The sequence below is a fragment of the Puntigrus tetrazona genome, chromosome 5 (assembly GCF_018831695.1).
Source record: "Puntigrus tetrazona isolate hp1 chromosome 5, ASM1883169v1, whole genome shotgun sequence".
NCBI classification, from domain to species: domain Eukaryota; kingdom Metazoa; phylum Chordata; class Actinopteri; order Cypriniformes; family Cyprinidae; genus Puntigrus; species Puntigrus tetrazona.
The window spans coordinates 20,574,921-20,596,734 of NC_056703.1; the positions used below are offsets into that span (position 1 = coordinate 20,574,921).

At 36.9% G+C, this 21,814-nt stretch overlaps 1 long non-coding RNA gene across 1 annotated transcript; it reads left to right on the forward strand.

Annotated features, from left to right (window-relative positions):
• The first annotated feature begins 2,463 nt into the window (after nucleotides 1-2,463).
• LOC122345855 lies at nucleotides 2,464-3,075 on the forward strand. Its single transcript, XR_006251042.1, has 3 exons — nucleotides 2,464-2,475; nucleotides 2,618-2,779; nucleotides 3,027-3,075. It is a non-coding gene; the product is annotated as an uncharacterized LOC122345855 (long non-coding RNA).
• Nucleotides 3,076-21,814: the final 18,739 nt, after the last annotated feature.

Genomic DNA, 21,814 nt, shown 5'->3' on the forward strand with positions numbered 1-21,814 from the left:
TCTCACAAGTCAAGTGTAAACAAGAAGTCTTGTTCAATACTCCCATTTCTCCTGAATACTTCGGTTCTCTTGCTGCTCGGTGAAAGCATTAAAAGCGGTAAGAAAAAGGTTTAGACAGGTTGTTTGGACCTGGGTGTGTGTCAGAGTGGTGTGGGTCAAACAGCCAGAGCTTTGTACGTAATTGGCAGAGAAAGGATTCCCAGCTCTTTTTAGAGTACCTTACTTTTCCATTTTTTTGGTATCATAAAACACAATGGCAGAAAAGCTCTTGCAGAGACAAATAATGAATACAGTGCAAAGCTTTTCAAATATTAATAGCAAGATAATCCTTGCGAAAACTGTGCTTAACTGTACTGAATGTGCACTTGGTCTGCACTTCAGGTCTTAAAAAAAGCCTGCTTGCAGATAATACAATATTAATGACATAAAAGGCCACTGAAATATATGTTTACACAAGAAACACAAGCTAAAACTATGGCGGTCAAGTAGTACACAACACAACAACATTGTGTATTCGTTGCAATGCAACGAAAATGAAATTGGCATGACAGAAACAAGTCACAACGCACTGGATACAAACTATAATGCAATTAAATTAGCGCAATACAATGGAAACATGTCGCAACACAACAGAAACAAGCCATAACTTGTCAACAAGTCGCAATGCAACAAATATTAACCAAACCAATGCAACAAAAATAACACAATACAATGGAAACAAGTCACAAAACAGTTCATACAAACCAATCACAACACAACGGATACAAGTGACAAAAACAAGTTGCAACACAACATAACAAAAATAAGTTGCAGCAAAATGGATACAAACCATAACGAAATTAGCACAATATAATGGAAATAAGTCGCAACACAGTTGGATTTAATCACAACACAACAGAAACATAGCAAAAACAACTCGCAACACAACAAAATTAGCATAACGCAGTGGAAACAAGCTAATACAACCAAATTAGTACAATGCATTGGAAACAAGCCACAACAAAACTAAACTAGCACAACACAGTTAAATTATGCATCGTGCCGTGGTGATTTTGTTTTGGTGTGGAGATTTTGTGTTAACAATACTGTTAACATACCTTTATGAAGAACGGTGTTGTCATGGACATGCGTATTATGTGTTCAGTCTATAAGGGAGAATTATATGTGTAGGTTGTGTTTTTTTCCTTTTTTACCCAAGAGTTTATCTCTAATTTGCCTCCGCACACCTGACTGGACGTTTCTGCCTTGATGAACTGGTTCAGGTGTGTTTAACTGGAGTTGCAGTTAACCTCTTCATGACAGTGACTCTCTAGGAGCCGGACTGTACGATCCATGTGAACCGGGATCATTTTGTTTGCAAAATGTTTCAAAATGCAAAGGAAACTAGTTTTGTACAGTTGTTGTTTTGTAAATATACCCTATAGAGTACAAGGCCTGTTCTTCAGTTTCCTACACAGCAAAATCAATCGAGTTGTTTTTCCAGTGTTAATTTTTCAGAGTTACAAAGTGTTGATTCTGGTGTTGATTTCTCTGACATTAACACTTGCAGTGTAAATCAATGCTAGGAGTCAGTGTAATTACAGCGTGTTAAGTTAAACAACACTTCTGATGAGTAGATCCAATTTCCGGTGCTTGCACATTACTTCCTGTATGTCTAATGGCGGACGGCCACGTGAAGACGGCAGTGTTAAGATGTATAATATTCTTTTAATTGCTTTTTTATTATTAATGTTTATATTTTACACTTTTATATTACATTTATGGTAATGTTTATCTATTTGCATTGTTCTAATGTTCATTTATTTCACGTTACACAGTAGACAACCCACTCGAGGCGAGAGCTGCAAAGGTACGTTAGATTAAAACTATCAACTACTAGCATAGTTAATAGTACTTTAACAGTTTTTATGTTCGACCTTGGTTTTGTAATATTCAAGATTATGTGTGGCAGATGTTATTTTTAACTATTAAACCGCGCGTTAAAACAGACGAACGGAAATAACACAACCTATATTTGAAATATCTAATGTGTGTGCGCGCTTAATGTGCAATGACGGAACGAAACTTTGTATGGACCGAGGAATTAATACGAAACGGAGCGCGCTTAGTACAGACTAAGACGGCTAATAACGCAGTTTAAGTTCAGCAAGGAACTGTTTGTGAAACTTTTATTCCCAGGTCAGGTATAATATTTTTTCCATGTTTGTTCGTGCTATACCCTCATATTGCGTTCGCGCGTTTAGTCAACAGTGGCGCGCGATGTTTAGTTTAAACTGAAGAACATTTGAAATATTACAAATACGTCGTATGCATGCTGCCTCCGTTTTGAAACGCGGAAGTTTCAAGCTTATCTTAATGTGACTCTTTGCTTTTCTATCAGCAAGTATCATCATGTTGATGAAAGTGCATTGTCAAGGTGTGAAGAAATTTGTGAAATTGCCTAATGATTTCACATTCCAAGATTTCTCACTGAAGGTAAGGTAAGCTTGTGCTAATTTAAAAAGAAAGAGAGGGAAACGGCTGTGTTAGAGGCATAAAATCAGTTAATTTTTGACTAAAAGATAAAAACAAATTTAAATGTTTATGTTCATGTGTATTTGATATAATTATTTTTCAGTTAAAAGCAAATTTGGGTTTGCAAGCTCTGCAGCTCTTCAAGTCTTTGATGACACAGACACCAATGTGGAGGAGGACATCTTCCAAGAACTGATTGAAGCCAATCCACATTTATGTTTAACTGTTAAATGTCTGGAAGAACTTTCTGCTGGCCTGCCAGAGGGTAAGCAAGCAGTGACACTTCAGACAATTATGATCTGTACAATAAATGTTATTTCTTAAAATCAGAAATGTAACAAATGATTTTCCTTGAACAATAACACACAAACAATGGTGACTAAAACACACTTGCCCTTAAACATTTAGTATAGTAGTGGAAATTAAATATAATTAAATAAAATTTAAGTTGTTGAAATTTTCAGAAAAAAGGCATTTCAGAAACCTGAAAATTGTTGTTGATTTTGTTTCAGTGAATACACCAACAAGATCCTCGACCCCCAGCACATGCACTGATACTCTCTTCAGTCTCTTCAGCTGACTATGATGAGGCAGACATAGCAGTGAACAGGCAGTCTCCACGGGCTTGCAGCAGAGAGACATTGGATGCTGAAAAGGCAAAACAGGTATGTATACATGTTTTACCTTATGGTTAATTTGTCAGAATAATTATTATTACTATTATTATTATTATTTGTTTATTTTTACATTTTACATTTTTATTCAACATTACTACAACCATGCTTAATGTCAGACTATCCAAGATGCCCTGGAAAAACAATCTGGTGGTGAGGAAGTTTTGGAGGAATACCAGGCAACTAAAACTTTGAAGCACAGCACCAGACGCCAACTTGTCAATATTGTTGTCAGTCACATGACAGAGACTTACGGGTAAGATTTCAGTGCACAAACACAATAAATACAAATTGCTTCCCATAAAGGCTTTGTCAACATTAAAAATAAATATTTTATATATATGCAATTTATAGGAGGATCCCCACCCGCAAACAGCGTGAGACTTATGCTTTAGGAATTGTTAGTCTCTTTCCTTCTTTGAGAGACCCATTTTCAGCAAAGGGCTATGTAAGAACACATTTTAAATTATATATGAATATATGCTTTTTGCTGAATATATGCTGATGTCATACCTTACTAAAACATCTTATCTTTCTAAAAGGAACATTTTTATGATCCAGAGAAGGGGACAGGTTTATCTCTTGGCGCCTTAAAACTTTGTCAAGGAAGAACCCAAAACGGGGGCGCTCTGAGATTTTTGAAATAGGAGGACCAAGTCGCCGAAGAAGAGTAGATGATGGAGAACAGCTTTTTACTGAACACTTCTCAGAACATTACCATACCGGTGTGAGTGGACTTCTTAAGGCCAGTGCTTTGAAATTCTACAGACCTTTTGATCTACAAATTCCATATGGGTCAGATGGTGAATATATTGTACCCTTTTGTATGTTGGTTTAAGCTGGTTGGTTGACTGGTTGCGTGATTTTATGTTTTTATTTAAAAATAAAAGGTTAAGTCGATTTGGGTGTGTTATCTGTTTTTTTTTTTTTTTTTATAAATACATTTTCTGTGACTATTTATTTGAACTGAGTATAGAGAAAATTTACCTTAGGCTTAGGGTAATGTACATTATTTTAGTGTTAAAAACAACTCCATTAGTGTTAAAATATTGACACACTTAGTGTAGTTTTAACACTTAATAGGTGTAAATGGAAACTTTCACTAAAGAAAAACACACCAATGGTGTTAAATGTGAACACTCACAGTGTTTTTATAACACTCTAAATGAGTTGAAAAATGTACACTTTTTAAAGTGTAAAATTAACTCGATTCAGTGTGGACCTATATAAACCCCGAAAAAGTGTTGATTTCCACACTACTAGTGTAAATTTAACACTTTGAATTTTGCTGTGTATGTTCCTGCTACTTTGTTAAAATGGTTACCTATTATGTTCACCTGCCCTTGTTTGATCTTTGTTAGCTCTTTTGTATTTAAAGGGACAGATCCCCTAAAATTCAAACTCTGTCATCACTTAACCTACTCACGCTCAGGTTTTCTATACCTGTATGTATTTATTTCTACTGCCGAGCACAAAAGAGAGAGATTTTATATGCATTATGCTCAGCAGAAGAAAAACTCATACAGGTGTGGAAAAACTAGGGTGAATAAAGCATGACCGTTTTCTCTCTCCTTCTTACATTTTAAAAATATTTATTGCAGTTTTGGGATGCACCATTCTCCGCTGCAACAACCAATGTAAAAAGTGAAGCATCTACAAAAACCTGTATATGTCTCTTTTCAGTTCATATAATTTTAACCGAAAAACCAGCCGCGTATTTCTGCTGAGCTCTGCTCTGTTGTGCTTTGCTCTCTGAGTCCTGGTAAGCTCTGAGTTAAAGCCTGATCATTAATGTACATTTCTAGTTCAACACACTCTATTATGGATTGAGCTGTCATTGTTCCTAGTGTTAATGTGTTCAGCTCATGTATAATGGAATACAGCCGAGTCTTGAGCCAGAACCAGCTGCCAGCTGCATTACATCAAAAGCAGATTGAAGCAGAGAGACTGCACCTCTGTGAATATAATGTGTGTCACCTGCACGGCCAAGGCTAAATGCATCACTCTCGAGTCCATGCGGGCTGCCACAATCATGACATCATAACGCTCTGACTCTCACAGGGGTCACAATAGGGACTGATGAGAGTAACGCAACGCCTCGAATTTTGGATGACGGAGCGTATTGGTGTTTTTCTCTCCTCTGAATGTTGCCATTTCATTTTCCTATATTTCCCATCAGCACAATTTCCATGATCCTGTAGCATCCTGTTAAAACCGAGTCCTTGAGCCAAATTGAATAAATCACGAATTCAGTGTGAGTTGTCGAACCACTTTATCAAAGGTGTAATGGTATGGCTTCGGGGGAGCTTTTACAGATGAGCAGAACCGATCCCAGGCACGTCTGAAGAGAATCTATTGAGTTTGTCATTTTTCTCCTGTCTGAAACCTGCTTTAAGGCTTATTCGATCACAGGTATGAGAGTAGGATTTGGCATGCTTATGATGTTTCCATATCTGCGCAAGAAAAGCGCTGTTACCTGGGCTGCGCGTGTTACATTTAGTCCAATCCTTCTCCACGCTAGCAGATGGCTCCTGTATGGGTGGTAGTAGAGTGGGTGTACTTTCCTGTACTCATACGATGAGCCTGCAGAATTGTTTGGCTAAGGTCCAGAGAGATCATATTAAAACTTCTTTGTCACTTCAGTGGCAGCGATTGACTTCTAAAGTCGCATTTGTAAGACGTTACATGGTGGGCTGTTCGCAAATGAACTACTCTGTTTCCTCATAACGCGTGTTCAACTCTTTGTTTGCAGCACCGGATGGATATTTATGCAAGAACATGAACAACCAATGAAATGTACCATCTCCTGGGATGCTCATGTTAAACTGAATCATAAATATACATAAATTGTTATAGACGTGGCCTGGCAGACACTCCACTTAATGAATACTGTGTTCATGTTAGGGCAGGTGTTCAAATTCGATGTTATTTTCTGTAAGAATTTTAATAAATTTTAACATTTAAACTGAAAATAAAAGACTAAAATCAATAATTTACAATGCTACTGCATGAAAATGAATGATAACAATGAATATAATCATATATATATATATATATATATATATATATATATATATATATATATATACATACACACACACACACACAGTTAGTAATTTTTTAACCTTTTACATGATTTTTAAGAACGGTTTAAACTATGTTTGTAGAAATGAATATACAATAATACACACACACACACACACAATGTCAAACATTTTGTGACTTGATTCTACTTAATTTACTGCATTAGAGAATTATAATGTACAGTATGACAAATGGAAATACATTTTAATAAATGTTACATTTAATAACCCTTTTATTAATTATTAATGATCACATAAAAATATACACTAATTAATATTATAATAACTAAAACATGGGTTTAGTTTAACTGATTGAAATGACAAATACTTGTTGTCTGCTGTCATTATAGTGAATACTGTAAAATGTGTGTTTTTTTGGTCTTAGCTTTAAGTGTGTTGTACATAATGCCAAGTGTAATTCAAATGAAAAAAAAACTAACTTGGGACATAAATGTACAATTAAATATCCATATACAGAGATACAGCTCCAATACTGACTAATATGGTGCAAATATATTATATATTGCAGATAAATTCTAACATAACACTTATTAATAGCACTTATACACGTCTCGTGTTTATATCCTGATTTCATCCCCCACTGTGTCTGTTTTCTGTCAACTCTCTAATAAAAAAAGTGGCAAAATGATCCCCTTCCCCCACATAAACCATAAATAAAACACTAATCTGTTCTATAAACCCAGTAAATCAATCCACCAACGGACAATTTACAGCATGAAAAACCCCCAGAATTGAATAGCAAACATGTCCGATTTCAAGATGAATAGATTCCCGGTCACATTTGTGTTTTCGTTCCCCCACGTCTCCCTGTGTGCACGGAGCATCTCTAAATGTGGCCCTGCACATCTCCTTAATCACTCTCACACCTGACACTCCCCCCGTCGTCATAGCAACATGATCCAAGTGATCTTTCTGCATCCTCTTGAGCGTTGCTCTCTTCTCTCTGAGCCAAAGTGAGATCTAATCAAAACTGTGTGTGAACAACTATTTATGCTGTTTAGCAATTCACCGTAGGCTCGGGGAACTGAAGAAATAGGGAAGTATCCTTCATTACCGGCGTTTTTATGAAACGTGCTATTTTTGGTTCAGTTTATGAACAGAAGATTTACTTTGTACTTTGTTTTCCATCCAAGACCCCCGCCCTGGAATCGTCCTTAAGCGGCAAATTCATGCCAATAAAAATGCACATTCCAAAAAAGGTCGTTATTGGTAATTATTTGTTCGAGCTCTCTCTTCCTTTCACACCGAACAGATTCGCTGGAGCCGACTGCAACAATTAGCATTTGAAAATGCTCTATGGCCATGGCTGTTGACTGAGCATGCATAATGAATAGCGTTTGAAAGAAAAACATCTCAGAGAGCACAGCTGAGACGTCTGTAGCACCACGGCCTGATGATATGCATTGATTCTGCTGTACTAATTCACATTTGAATCGCAGAATAACATTACACTGCAAGCTGTCGGCCCTGTTAGCCCGGTTCTCTGAAAGTATATCGCACAGAGAAAAATAAAGCAGTATATTGCGGGCGCGATGCTGTAGCCGGCCAATAAAGCTTTCATCGCTTTAGATTTATAGTTTCATTTGGGTGGCACAGAAATCATAAACCATCTGATGTTTGGGATGAACTCAGGATTGGCAGGATTTAGAGGCAGCTAATAGGACGACGGAGGCCGTAACTGTCACCTTCGCTGATCTAGGCCCTGTTAATGACGTTCGCCTCGTGAATGGCTTTTTGAAATGTGATTCGGATGTCACTTTTGCCACCGCGGTCTGGTCGGATATTGTAATGATGGGACATCTGTGTTTATTCTTCAGGACAGCTCATGTGATGATTGCATTATTTGACTCTAGTCTTGCAGTCGTCGGTAACAAGCTCACACAAGACAGAGAGGCCCGAATGCATTAGATTTCAATTCAGTCGCTGCTCTCTCGGGGTGATCAAACCCTCCTTTTCAAATGCCTTTGTGTTTCCGCTGCTCTCATCCTCATGTTCAGAGGCAGTTCAGAGGCTGTCTGACACAGTACTCAAAGATATTGATTTTCTCTTTTCTCTGGTAGTCATTCAGGGTCTTTTCCTAAATGAGGATTACAGCAGGAGTGTTTGAAGTCACGGGCGGTGAGCTCTCGGTCTTGTTCACTGAGCTTTTGAACTGCTCTCGGAATTTCTGAAGGTCCTGAACTACATTCAAAAAATCATTTCCTTTAGAAGCGGTTTGTCTTGTCTCGGATCAAAGAAATACGGGCACAACTAATACAACACACATTTAACTGGACAAGCAAAATATCGATAATGCAAGAAAATATAACTGCGTAAAATATTACGCTTTTTTATAGAAAATAAATTGTGTTTTTTTGTTTAATACCTAATAAAAACTAATGAAGTTTCCACTTAAAGCAATTTAAAACTTATACATTCTAACAAGTTGTACTACCCAAACTTTACATTTACTCAAAAGTTAATTAACCTTGTTTAATTAAACACAAGTCTAATCAAATTTAATTAGGTTGCGCCGTTGTGGATTAAAATACATTATAATAACAAAACATTGCCCGTGAGGTTAAAAAAACTCACTTCAAGAAAGGTTAAAGTGTGTTCTCTGAAAACAATGTTTTACTTGTATCCAATTACTGTAAATTGAACCCGTTTCAGGGGCTTTTATTGGAAAGCATTTTCACAGTTGTGAGAAAAAAAAAAGACAGATATGTGAGATACACATTTAAAAAAGATACATCGATTGACAAATTCACAATCGCAAGAAAACGTTTTTGTAATTGCAAAATATAAACTAAAAACTATCAAGCAGCCAGTCTCAATTATAGTGCATATTTATTTATTTATTTATTTATTTAATGCATTTATTTTTATTGTGTGCCAGAACAGGCTAGCCTAGAAAGTGTGATCAAAATACAGATCACATTTATTTATTTATATATTTTTAGCAGTTTGGTCTCCGACCCTTTTAAATGCAGAAGAGAGCTTCTAGTAATGGGATCGTATTTTTTCACCTTGTTGAGTTTATCAGGTGAAGGTGACGTGGTATAATTGAGCTAAGTGTGAAAAGACCTAACAGGTAATTCATTTTCAGCCTTTTTTTAACCTTATTCTCTCGCTCAACTCATTTCTCTCCATCTCTCTCACACACGCGTGGACTCTCTGTTTTTCTTTTTTTAATTCTCTCTCTCTCTCTCTCTCTCTGGTGACTGATATTGATTTTCAGTGTTGCTACAAGGCCATAAGCCCCTGCAGCAATTAGCACCCTGAACTCCGAAGATAGTTTATATGCAATGTGCTTCGAAAAGAGCAAGTGCTAAACTCACCTAGCCACAACAAATCAAAAGCAGTAAAGCTTCACACAGAGCACCTCACACACACACACAAAAAATCATACTTAAAGTGAATAACTGAAAATGGCTTTTCATTAGAGCTGAATTAATAAATCGTGTTTTCATCAGATCGACTTTGACTGGCTGAGTGCACAAAAATAAAAATCATTTTAAATTCCAAACTGTCAGAATATGATTGTAATTTGTTTTCTGATCTGTCAGAATGTAGTTTCTTCCGCTCTGAAATCTGAACGTCTTGTACTTTCAAGCTCCTGACTGTGAGAAGCGGTTATTTCAGTCCACCACAAGAGATCAGCTGCCCGTTCTCTATGCCTGGCTTGTGCTCGCTATTGATTCCTTTAAATCAATACACGCTGCACAATCATATAAATAATAGTGTTTGAGGCGCTGAGGTGATAGCTCATTTTTTGGCCTTCATATGCATTTGCTAAAACGGTACGAACCGCTGACCACCAGAGCTGAGATTTAGTCTGGTGCCAGCGAAACAGCAGAGCAGAAATGTATTCATTTCATTGCAGAGCTCGGCGGGGGGGAAAAAAAGTTATTTAAGATTTTCTTGGACATCTATTATGTAGGGGAGACCAGGGAGTGTTTTAACATCTGTTTGTTTGTTTGTTTGTTTGTTTTGTTTTAGATGTTGTTGCTTCTGCAATACGCTTCTTAAGCTTTGATATAATATTCTCATATCTCTCTGCTACACATTAAAGTAAGTAGCAGAGCAAAACAACCTCATAAACTCTGCAAATTACATAAATATTATGGAAGAAGAGGAAGAAGGGAAAAGAAAAGAACTATGGTACTGGCATGACACTATGGTAATGGAAATAATAGAAAACCATTTATGTATTTTGGGTACCCTGTAAATATCGTGTTATAAAAATGTTTACTTTACTTTAATGTGTACTTTTATTCAGCAAGAAAGCATTAAATCGATCAAATGCAATAGTAAAATTAAAGTATCATCGTTTACATAAAAATATTAAGCTGCACAACCATTTTAAACGTTTATTTTTACTGAGCACAGCTAATATAATGATTTCTGAAGAACCATGTGACACTGAAGACTGGAGAAAATACTGATTTAAAATAAACAATTAATTATAGTACATTTATCTTCAGTGTCCAAATTCAAATTATTCATAAAGAGGTGCAAAATGAATATGTGAAAAGATCTCAGTTTCCCCGTACTGAAGTGTGTATTGAATGTGAGCAGAGATGTGAATACAAAGCATGTGGCTCTAAAAGCCACTGTGACAACTAACATGGTCGAAGCAGCATGTTCACATTTTATTCATACTACAGTCACACTATATGCTACAGAATATACAGTATTTGTGACAGTCACCAAATTAATTCCTAAGAAATTCATTCCTGGAACATAAAGTGCTACTATTACAGTATGGGAAAAGGTTCATATTTTGGTTTTGGGAGTCTACAACAACAGGCTGACATGCCTGCAAGCTCAAAAAACACTTCCGTGATATGCGCTTGCTTGCTAAACGACTCCGAAACGATTCATTTAATGCAGCGATGCTTTGTGTACAACATTACCGGGAAACATTTCTTACTGCTTCAAATGCTGCACCTAGTGGCAACGATTGAATTTGCATTTTCATTCAGACCGACGTGAAAAGACCAACAAGCAACATGTAATGAAATCACTGATATATAGGTCAGCGCTTGGGATTCGTTTTAAATGATTCAATATAGACAGTAACTTTATACAGAGTGCATATAAAAATGTAGCACGTTTTTATTCACTTAGAGCTGTGTTAAAATACGTAATAGGGCATTTTAAATAAATCAAATATTTTAAATGTTACTGAAAATAATCTAGAAATCTGGGGCATTGGGAAATACCCATAAGCTCTCGCACTTGAATAATTAAATATGTTTGCATAGCATGAGGACTTGTGGACGCATTTAAAGAACTGTTATCAAAATGATTTTAACTCTTTTAAAGGTTAATAGAGTTTTAGATGTTTCTCAGTTAAATGAGTTAAAATGTAGAAGGAATATTCCTGGTAAAAAAATAGGTATGTAGAATCAATGAGGTTTTTATCTGAGTTTATTTGAGTTCATCATTTACTCACCCTCATACCATCTCCCAGATTTATATATATATATTTTTATTATTTCATAAATATTTTATATATATTTTTACTTCAGATTAACACAGGCGAGAGACGTTTCTAGAAATGACTGCAGTCTATTTTTAGATTAATACAACACATCTAATTAATAATATGTAAGATGCGACTGATTCTTGGAATAATTCTTTATTTAATGTTTGTGTCATATTTTCTTCACGGAGGACAATGTCCATCTGCTGGTCAGCATCATAAACTGCACTCGGGAATATGGTCCAGAGTCCAGCCTAAATGATGTGCCTAATAATAATGTTTTATATACAGGGAGCCGAGGGAGAGAATATTAACTGTGTCTGGCACTGAAAATGTGCACTTTACAATTTGCAGTGGCCCCTGAATGTACGAGGAGAAAATATATTTACCAAAGAGAAAAAAAATGCTGCTGCTGGAAAGACGCTGGAAAGGGCTTCAGACTGCTGTAGAGCAATCGCTGTCGTGTTGTTCCTGCTGAACATAAAAGAGGATATTTTGAAGAATGTCCGTCAGTTTGTTTATGCTATGAATGCTTTTGTGTTCAACGCGGAGAAAAAAAAAAGAAACGTATGCATCTTTGTAACTCGATAACAGAATTTAGATTTTTGTGAACTGTCTCTTTAAATAAACAAAAGGACAGCTTTGGTGCGAAATCAAAAGCTCAAGCGATGAAAGGAAAATGTATTTGTTTATGTCAAATCAGAGATCGACATACAAACCACTGACAAACAGGGCTTGGTTAAATCCTCCGGCAGTACAAATGTATCTTACAGTAGGCTACGGTCTGAGCTTGGAGTAGATGAGCAAGCCGCTCTGCTCTCTAGTGGACATGTGGCGGCATTACACGGTGTGCCTCGGTGCCCTCAGCTGACTGTATTTATACCCTTTAGCTGCTTATTGGCACTTACTTGTGTGCTCTTACGGATTACTGTAAGCTTTTGACTCTTCAGGAGCACCAATCAAATGCTTTCTCAAATCTGATTATATTCACACAGGCCGACTCCATTAGCTGGTTCATTTCCTAAAAGGTCATTATTATCTTTAAGAATCAAGCATCTGCTGTTGTGGTCTCTCAGGCTGCTTTCATTCTCTCACAAGCATCACGGGACAAGGTCTGTTACGGTTTAATAATCCTCAAGATTCAGAATTGTATGTTCACTAATAAAATAAATGGTGAAAATAAAAAATCTTGTTCACTAATAACGTAATTCATTTCGTTACACTTTATTGTAGTGCAATTATAATGAGCTTAAGCTTAAGCGCTAAGTAATATTAATTGACTGCTTACAATTTTGGCTTATGGTGTTGCTTGAATGTAATTATGCATAATTTACTGTTATTATAATAGTACGTAACGTGTAACAAGGACACCTTAAGTATAACCTTTATAACTGTTTGTAGTGTGTCTGTGTTTGTGTTTATGGCAAAAAAAAAACAAAAAAAAAAAATATATATATAAATGTTTAGAATCAGAGGTTACTTTGATGTAAATTCATTTTTTATAAAAAAAAAATAAAATGAATATTTATGTTTTACTTATTTTTAGTTTTATGTAAATGACATAAAATAAATGAATAGTTTTATTTTTAATTAACAATAGCAACACTGGCAAAGTTTCCTTCTTCTCAAGGTTTTTTCCTCTTTTTTCTCCATTTCTTTTTTCCTTTTTCCCAGTTGTGTCCCAATTAAGGTCCGAGCTTCAGTAAAGTCACCTTAAAACTCTATGTATTGCGAAAAGCATCGTGCAGCCGTAGAAACCTGACCTGTCTTATTAGACTTGCGCGTAATTACGTAACATAATGTTATGTTAGCATAACTGTGTACCTTATAATAACTGCAATCCTAATAACGTTCACTATTATTATAACTCATATGTATTATTGTATAAGTAAGAATGTCTCAGGTGTGAAAACAAAATTATCCGTGATGCGAGCTCCTGTGGATATAATATTTTATAAAGCACTCCAGATCCTTGTTGACACATCCCAACATGTCAAAATGGACTGCTGAACTAGCGGGTTGTTCAGAGTGAGTACCGTGAGTTGTTTCCAGTTTATTTTGATCTATATGAAAGTGAACAGGCAGGGCCGGACAGCAGGCTGAGTCACTGGAGTTCAGCTGTAGACTCGGCCCGCGGCAATCATTGCTTTAAAAGCCACAATCTACTGTACAGAAACGGACAAAAAGAAGATGCTTGTCTGTTGTGTTTCATTTTTCATCTAGAGATTCATCTAGACATCTTAGACGTCACCATGTGGCAATATCCGTTTTTAGTTTTTTTTCGGAGAAGTGCGTAATATCTTACGCTATAATTCATCTCTAGGCAAAAACATTAAATGCAGACCTTCATGCCAACTGGACAGTTTTCCAACAGTATCGCCTGATTTGAGAACAAATAATGCATAAGCTCAGCTGAATTCCTGCCACAGCCTAATATGAGACCATCAAGCTTAAATGAAATTACAGTAATCGGATACTCTCCCGAATCCATATATTCTTCTCACGCAGACACATTTCTGACAGGGATTGCTGATTAATGTCACTATGAGACCATCAAACACCTGATGAACCGCGGGTACTGTAGTGAACAGAGAATCTTTCATCGGCGTCTGAAAGACGTGAGATGCAGCAGAAGGCGAGATGGAAATTTCATGCTTTTGCGTTCTCGTGATTTCGCCCGGTGTTGCTGGGCCGGTGCCTCAGCCGTCTTTGTCTTCGCTCCTGCGCAGCATGGAGGATTCAGAGTCCCGCGTCGCATGCTTGTCACTCACTTCTTGAGTCCTTAATAACAACAGACTCACGCAGCGCCATTATGAGCAATTATGTGTAACCCAAAGCTAAGCCAGGAGCTACTTGGGAAGCTGCTCCTCATCTGCAGGGTTAATCTCTGCGCTTCTAGATCATGCCAAACAGAGTAGGAGTGAAGAAGCAGACCTTTTCAGGCTCCACTCATGCTTTCTTTACGCTTCATCTCAGTGCTGCAGGCAGGAAAGAGTTTTTTTTACTTAATAAACTTCTAATTTGCCGCTTATTTATAAGGTTATAGTACATTAGTTATGTTTAGGGGGTTAAGGGATCTATTATTTTGTAGATCAATTAATACATGCCTGATAAGTACTACTAAACGGTCTATATGCAAGTATGCACACTAATAAGCAACTAGTTAATAGTGTTCCCTAATCTAGAGTGCTACTAAAAATACTATTTCTCGCCTGCAGCACAAAGATGAAACACCAAGAAAGAGTGTTAATTGCATGTGCAAAATTCAGTGCCACAAAAGGTTGGTGTCAGGATACAGTATGTGGTTTGCTAGGATGTTTGGACACTTTCTGTACCATTCTATGTATTTGGCCCCAGTGGGAACTCAAAATGTTACTTTTAAAATTTAAAAGTAAACATTTCCTCAAAAAGCCATGCAATTTGAGTTATCGTTCATCATTGTAACTAATTTGATCATTTCATTAATGATCCAAAAAATATTACATATTTATTTTATTGTTTCATAATGTTTTTTTTCATGAAAAAAGAGAGTAATACGTTTTTAAATCCCAAATTTTGAACGTAAGGTGCTTTAGAATTGATTATATATACATATATATATATATATATACATATAATATATATATATATATATTTTTATATATATTAATTATAATATTATATTTTTAAAAACTAAAACTAAACCTTATTTTAAAGCAAACCTAAAACTGGCTTCTATTAATATATTAAAAAAACATTAAAAAACATTTAATAAAAAAATATATATATTGTAAGCAATAGCATAATTCAGCGATCTGAGAAAATATCTTTCAACATCTATTTTCAGCCTAGAAATTACGTTTATAAGTTTAGAGGGGAAAAAACCCCCAAAGAAAATCAAAATTAAATCAAAATTAATAGGATTTACAATTTCTGAATTACACAAAGCAAAACAGGCCAAGAGGTAAAACTTGGGCCCTATACAGAGATTTTGACTTTTACTTCACTTTTACAGTGCAGTTACAGTTACTTAAAATATCCTATTAAATCTATTTGTTACTGTAAATCTGTTAAAATTACAGTAAGTGTGTTGGAAAAAGTGTTAATGAATAAAATGTACGCACATCTCCTTTAACTGCTATGTGTTATTCAAATGAATACTGATGACATCCTTAGCACTTCCCTAGTTAGACCTGCTACACATCACACATGCCAGTAACCTCTTCATCTCGACATTCAGTGTTACGAAGAGAAACTCTATTAAGAGAAAGATAGAGAAGCATGGCAGAAGAAGAGAGAGACAGATATTCAGCATTAATGACTGCACATGAAAGCGTTTCGGGTCACCATCTAATCACTTCTGAAACTGATTGGACCCTTCAAAGCACAGCAAGCGCTTTTGATTTGTGTCTGTGTTTGTTCCAAAAACCCACCCACTCCTTCATTAAACATCACTTCCCGAGTGAGGATTTGCTTCTTAAATTTTCATTAAATGCAATATGGCCTGAGGACTCAGACACACTAATACCACACACATAAGAGCATCGAGACTGACTCTTCTGTCACAGTGAGAAGCTGGGCGTGAAAGTGTTTATCTGGGGCTTTGGGATTATCAATGAGCAAATTACCTCTGATCCAGCAGAGGGTCTCAGGCAGACTGTGCGCGTCTGCCAGGGACTGAAGACTCCCTCTCTAGGGCTTAGGAAGGATGGGAGAAATGAGGGACAAATGACTGCACTTTATTTTGAAGTAGCGCATGTAGTCTATTCTTAACAGCTCATTATTGATACTTCTTTTTGATATGAGGCCCCTCCTCTTTTCCTTTGGAGCATCAGCGTGAGTGTGTTTTGTTTGAGAGTGGTGGCTCATGCTGAAAGAGGCAGAGGGCTCTTCTCCCAGGAGGATTCTTCTCACTACCAGCTCTTCATTGCTCTGCCTGGGTGACTTTTCCTGCAGCTGCACCCATGACTCTCCAGAAATGCCTGCTGCAAAAATATGGACTGTATTACCTCTTGGCGCTGCTCACACTTTTCATGTCACAAGGTAAGTGTGTTTGAAAAGTGTAATGTAACTGTGAGAGTATATATATATATATACACAGACATACATTATTTATATATATATATATATATATATATATATATATATATATATATATATATATATATGGTCACATACACATATTTTTGATTTATGACTGCAGGAAAATCAAACTGGTACGAAAAATAAGCGTAATTCAAGATATATTCTTTGAAAGCAAGTACTAATATTTTATGCAATGTTGCTTTTCAAGCAAATGTATTCTGCCATCAGAATATTTCAGCATTTTTACTAGGAAGCAAAGCAAAATTGTTGATTTTCTTTTTCTTTTTCTGTTTTTTTTTTTTTTGTATGGTTTTTTTGTCTTTGAACAGGGTTTGCATTTTCTCTGTGTAATAATTTACGCTCTAATTCCGTTTGCAAAGTTTTTGCTCTATACACCAAACATTTGGATGCACTTGCTCTTGTCAACAATCCACTAATGAACTCCGACCAACATTCATCACTGCATCACAAACCTAACAAACACACTTTTGTATTTGACACTTTGAGGTATAATTCTCCATGCCAAATGTATCTGAGGCATATGACAGTAATGAATTCAAATATCTTTGCTTGCTTGCAGTGTTGCCTCCTAAAGCTCACTAGCCTCATTTAGATCTAATCTTACATGCAAATACAACATTTCTGTCTGAAAGGATTCCAGTGAGGGGGTTATATAAAGCGAACCACCGCCACCAGATGAACTTTGCCTTTTAAAAAGAACACAGAGATCACATTACCAGAAAAGATAAATTACCATACATGAAAAAGCCAATAGCCTGTCGGAAACTGTACACACATCATGCAGATTTCTACTGGATAGTCTCAAAGCGTGATGCCAGATACAGATTGCATGTCACTGCAAATCATTCAGGAGATTAGTGGGATATCAATAATGCATGCAAGCGAATGCTTTTCCTTGTTAAAGTAAATGATTTACTCTTTTTTGAGGTGTTTCATTAATAATATGTTATGTACTGGCCTTCACGCACAACATTACCAAAGAGGAGCAGTACATTAGCCTAACAACCACCTGTCATTGTGTAGCTAGAGGCACTGTGCAGCTAAACCCATGTGCATCAACAGCAGGGTTCTGCGCACATGGCTGAGTGACTTAAAACCTTGGGGCTAAATTCAATCTCAGTCGCTATAACCTCATCCCCTCTTTGTCTCTGAGCCGCAGCGGGCGAAGTCATTGAGAAACTGATAGCGAAAAGAGATACTGTTGCACGTTTAGTCCAAATTTCTGAGTACAGTTGGCCGCTTTTGTCCTTGTTTTTCTATAACTAAGCCGCAAACAAATATCTGCTTTCTGCTTCGTAGCTGACGGGCTGCAATGCTACGCCTGTAACATCGTGCATAACCAGAGGTATGTGGACGTAGGCTGTTCCAGCCCCGAAGTCATCACCTGCTCCCACTCCCACAAGGGCTTCAAGCATCGCTTCTGCATCAGAACAGAAAGTGGTAAGAATGCCCTCGACTACAACCACCCACCAGCAACCGCTAATACATCCACAATCAGAAATGGCTGCTTGGCTTCCTGTGGCTGCGATAGTCATTACATGAGGGTTAATCACTGTGGAGAATAATGCATAATGATAGTTTTTGGTTCATCAAATTTATTTCAGAGGATTTCTGAAATCCTTTGAGCAACAGAACTCCAGGGGCGACACCTTAATCCTCTTCATGAGACTCCCTGCGTGTAATTGTCATCACACTTTGGCAGCGTAAGGAGCATTAGAGGCAGATCATCGCTTTTGGGAAAAGACCGACTGAAGTTAGAGATCACAGTGTTCCCTGCCCCCGCCTAATTAACCTGCTTTAACCCGTACTTCCAACACCTTCATCTCCTAATCAGCCATAAAAACCAACACCTACTGTATAAGCTGGTCTGAAGGTGATGAATCACCAATTCCTGAAAATCCTTCTTTGTATTCAACTTTATGTAAGATATTCATGCCAAATTTACACGCAAAGGTGGAAAAGAACGCTTCTGAAGTTGCGTTTTAGTTGTCTACAGACAGACTTGTTGGCATTTAGCCCACACAGCAGCTTATAACTGTACACCTTATAGGAGTGTAATGGTTCTTGGTAAATAAAAAAATAATTAACCATTCCAATCTCCCCCTAACCTAAATCTGACAAGATCTGTAATCTAGGTTGTTTAAAAATAACCAAAAACGGACAAATCTGGCAAATGTTTGTTTCTGTCAATGGATCTGCATTCTGGCTTCCCAATGCATTACAACAACAGGGATAAACAAAAAAAACATATGCAATGCAGGTGCCGCATGCTCAAATATTAGCAGTCATTTCAGAGTATACGTTAACCCTTTTTTCGCTAAAACTAGATCAGAATGGTATCGAAATTGTGACTCTGAGACCATTATACGAACAAAACCTTGGATAGTTCCAACCGTTACATCCCTTGAGCATGTACAGAGCAGCCTTAATTCAGCTGTGTAAAGACGGTCATCCCCAACGAGGGGCAAACGCTCGCAATTTCACAATCTTTCAAAACTACGGTTCGGAAGCATTATGATGCGATGAAGCCTCATTTGCTGCAATCAAGCTCTAAAACCACTGATTTGGAAAAAAAAAAAAAAAAACAAAAAAGAAAAACTATTTCTAAATGTTTCGAAGCGTCATCAAGAAGTGTTGTGAAATCTCGCATCACTAACACTGAGACTGTCATTATGTCTGAGGCTTCCAGCACAACTTTTCCCGATATCACTGCAAAATATTTTGTAACCTGAAACCCTGACTACATTTCTGACCCAGATGGCACAGACAGAACACAGGCAGACTTTCAAACAGACAGTCCTCCTGATAGGTGACAGACAGACACAGTCAAATTGATAAGGCTGATAAGAGCATTTAGACAGCGATCATCGGGGATTTCTCTTTCTCTCTCTGCTGGATCATCGGCCAGCCGTAATCCTCCAGAGTTATCCACTTTCTCAATTCGAGCCAGCTCTGCTTGCCTCCAGGGCTCAGCACGCATCACAGACCTGTCACATGACTCAACCCTGAGCAAGTGTTCGTGCTTGTTTTACTTTTACTGTAGTTCTCATTTTAGTTGAAGGTGTATTATGGGTTTAAAATGAGTTCGACTCTATTACAGTATTTCTGACATGTTATTGATTGCGACTGACGATAATTCTGATTCAAAGTTCTGATTCTGAATAAAATTGTGTTTACAATAGTGCACTTTCAAGAGAAGTCAAAGGATGAGCACTGTAGAGTGCGCTTGTATTATTTGTTAGTCCTAAGTGTGCTTTTAATCTTAAAGGAACACTCCACTATTTTTGGGAGTCTCATTTTCCAACTCACCTGAAGTTAAACAGTTAAGTTTTACTTTTTCAAATCCATTCAGTCGATCTCTGGGCTGGGGGTAGCATTTTTAGCTGTAGCTTAGTGCTGTAGCACTTCATTAGTGCCTGAAAATGCTGGGGACTATTTTCATTAGATATCATTATACCTACTGCACCCATACCACGGGAACAAGTTCCTTGATTATTAGGCTGGAATAAGAGTGTGGTCATATCAGCCTAGAAAATCACTTCATTTTACATCTGTCTTAGTACACAGTGTAACCACAGAAGAGTAAAGTTTAAAATAGGACAAACACTGAAACTCTTTGGTCCTTTTTAAATGAGATGCTAATGGTCTAATCAGATTCAATGCTCTATGCTAAGCTATAGCTAAGAGTGCTACCGCCAGACTCGGAGATCAGCTGAATGGATTCGAAAACAGTGAAACTCAACTCAACTCTAGGGCAGTTGGAAAATGAGCATATTTTTAAAAATAGCGGAGTGTTCCTTTAAGTCTTAAGTATGTTTTTACCAGTGGGACTATAGCCGCACTGTAGGTGGACGAACTTATGGTTATGTGTTTCCGACATAATTCCTGTGAGCAGATTTGTTTCTATCTAAACAGTACCTTAGTGGATTAGTAACTGTATCATATGTGAAACTTGGCAGAAATTACCAGAAGATTAAAAGCTTAAATAAAAAGGAAAAAACCGATTCCTGTAAATCACTGATTCCTGTCAGCTGTCATGTTTATGTAGATGCCAACATGTGTTATATGAATGTGGAAGCATAGGAAAGTAATTTCTCATCTGAGATCATTCAAAATGTGCTGATGTTCCTCTAAAAGAGTGAAAAAGATAGGCCTTTACTCTCTGAATGCCAGTTATATGTTTGTGGGTCTGGGTGCACGTAGGAGTGCGAGGAACGAGAGCGTAGAACGAGGTGTCAAAGAATGTGTTAAGGAAGCAAAATACATGAATACAAATAAGATACACAGTTGTGTTTGACGTTTTTGACTAATTTCTTTTCAACCTCTGTTGACTATTGTATTGTATTTTCTCTTTTTGTATCTCTCAGATAGAATAGCGTCAATAAAGAGTTAAATTAGAAACGCGTGTAAGAATCAGTAAAGCAGAGGTGAAATGTATAAACTGGCAGGAAAAAAAAAACAATGCAATGTGAAACAATGCAATAAAGAAGGCAAAGTGCACTTTGAGTTTTAGACATTACATGTGCTTATTTATGTATTTGTTTTAAACTCTCTATCGGTATACCACACCAGAAGGACAGAAATTCCTGTGTTATTATCATTATTTCATAAATTACGGTCATGTGTCAAAAATTACAGTTACGATAAATTGCAAGATTGGCTGACAAAAAGTTTATCCAGTACGTGCACTGACTTTTAGTAGACTGATTTTTTAACAGTTGTTTCATAATTCATGTTTGACGGTGGGTAATTTATGTTGCAGGAGAAAACATAAGTCTCTTCATGCAAAGTTAACCACAGACATTAAGTTCTACTCATAAATCCAGAACAGTCGTTCCACAACCCCACAGGAAATTCTTAACCCGTGAACCCACAGCTCATAAACGCTGGTTCTCCTCCAGGTTTCAGAACTGCTATCTAAACAGTTCTGTCGCGACATGCGTCAGTATCGCGGCTTCAAACGGTCT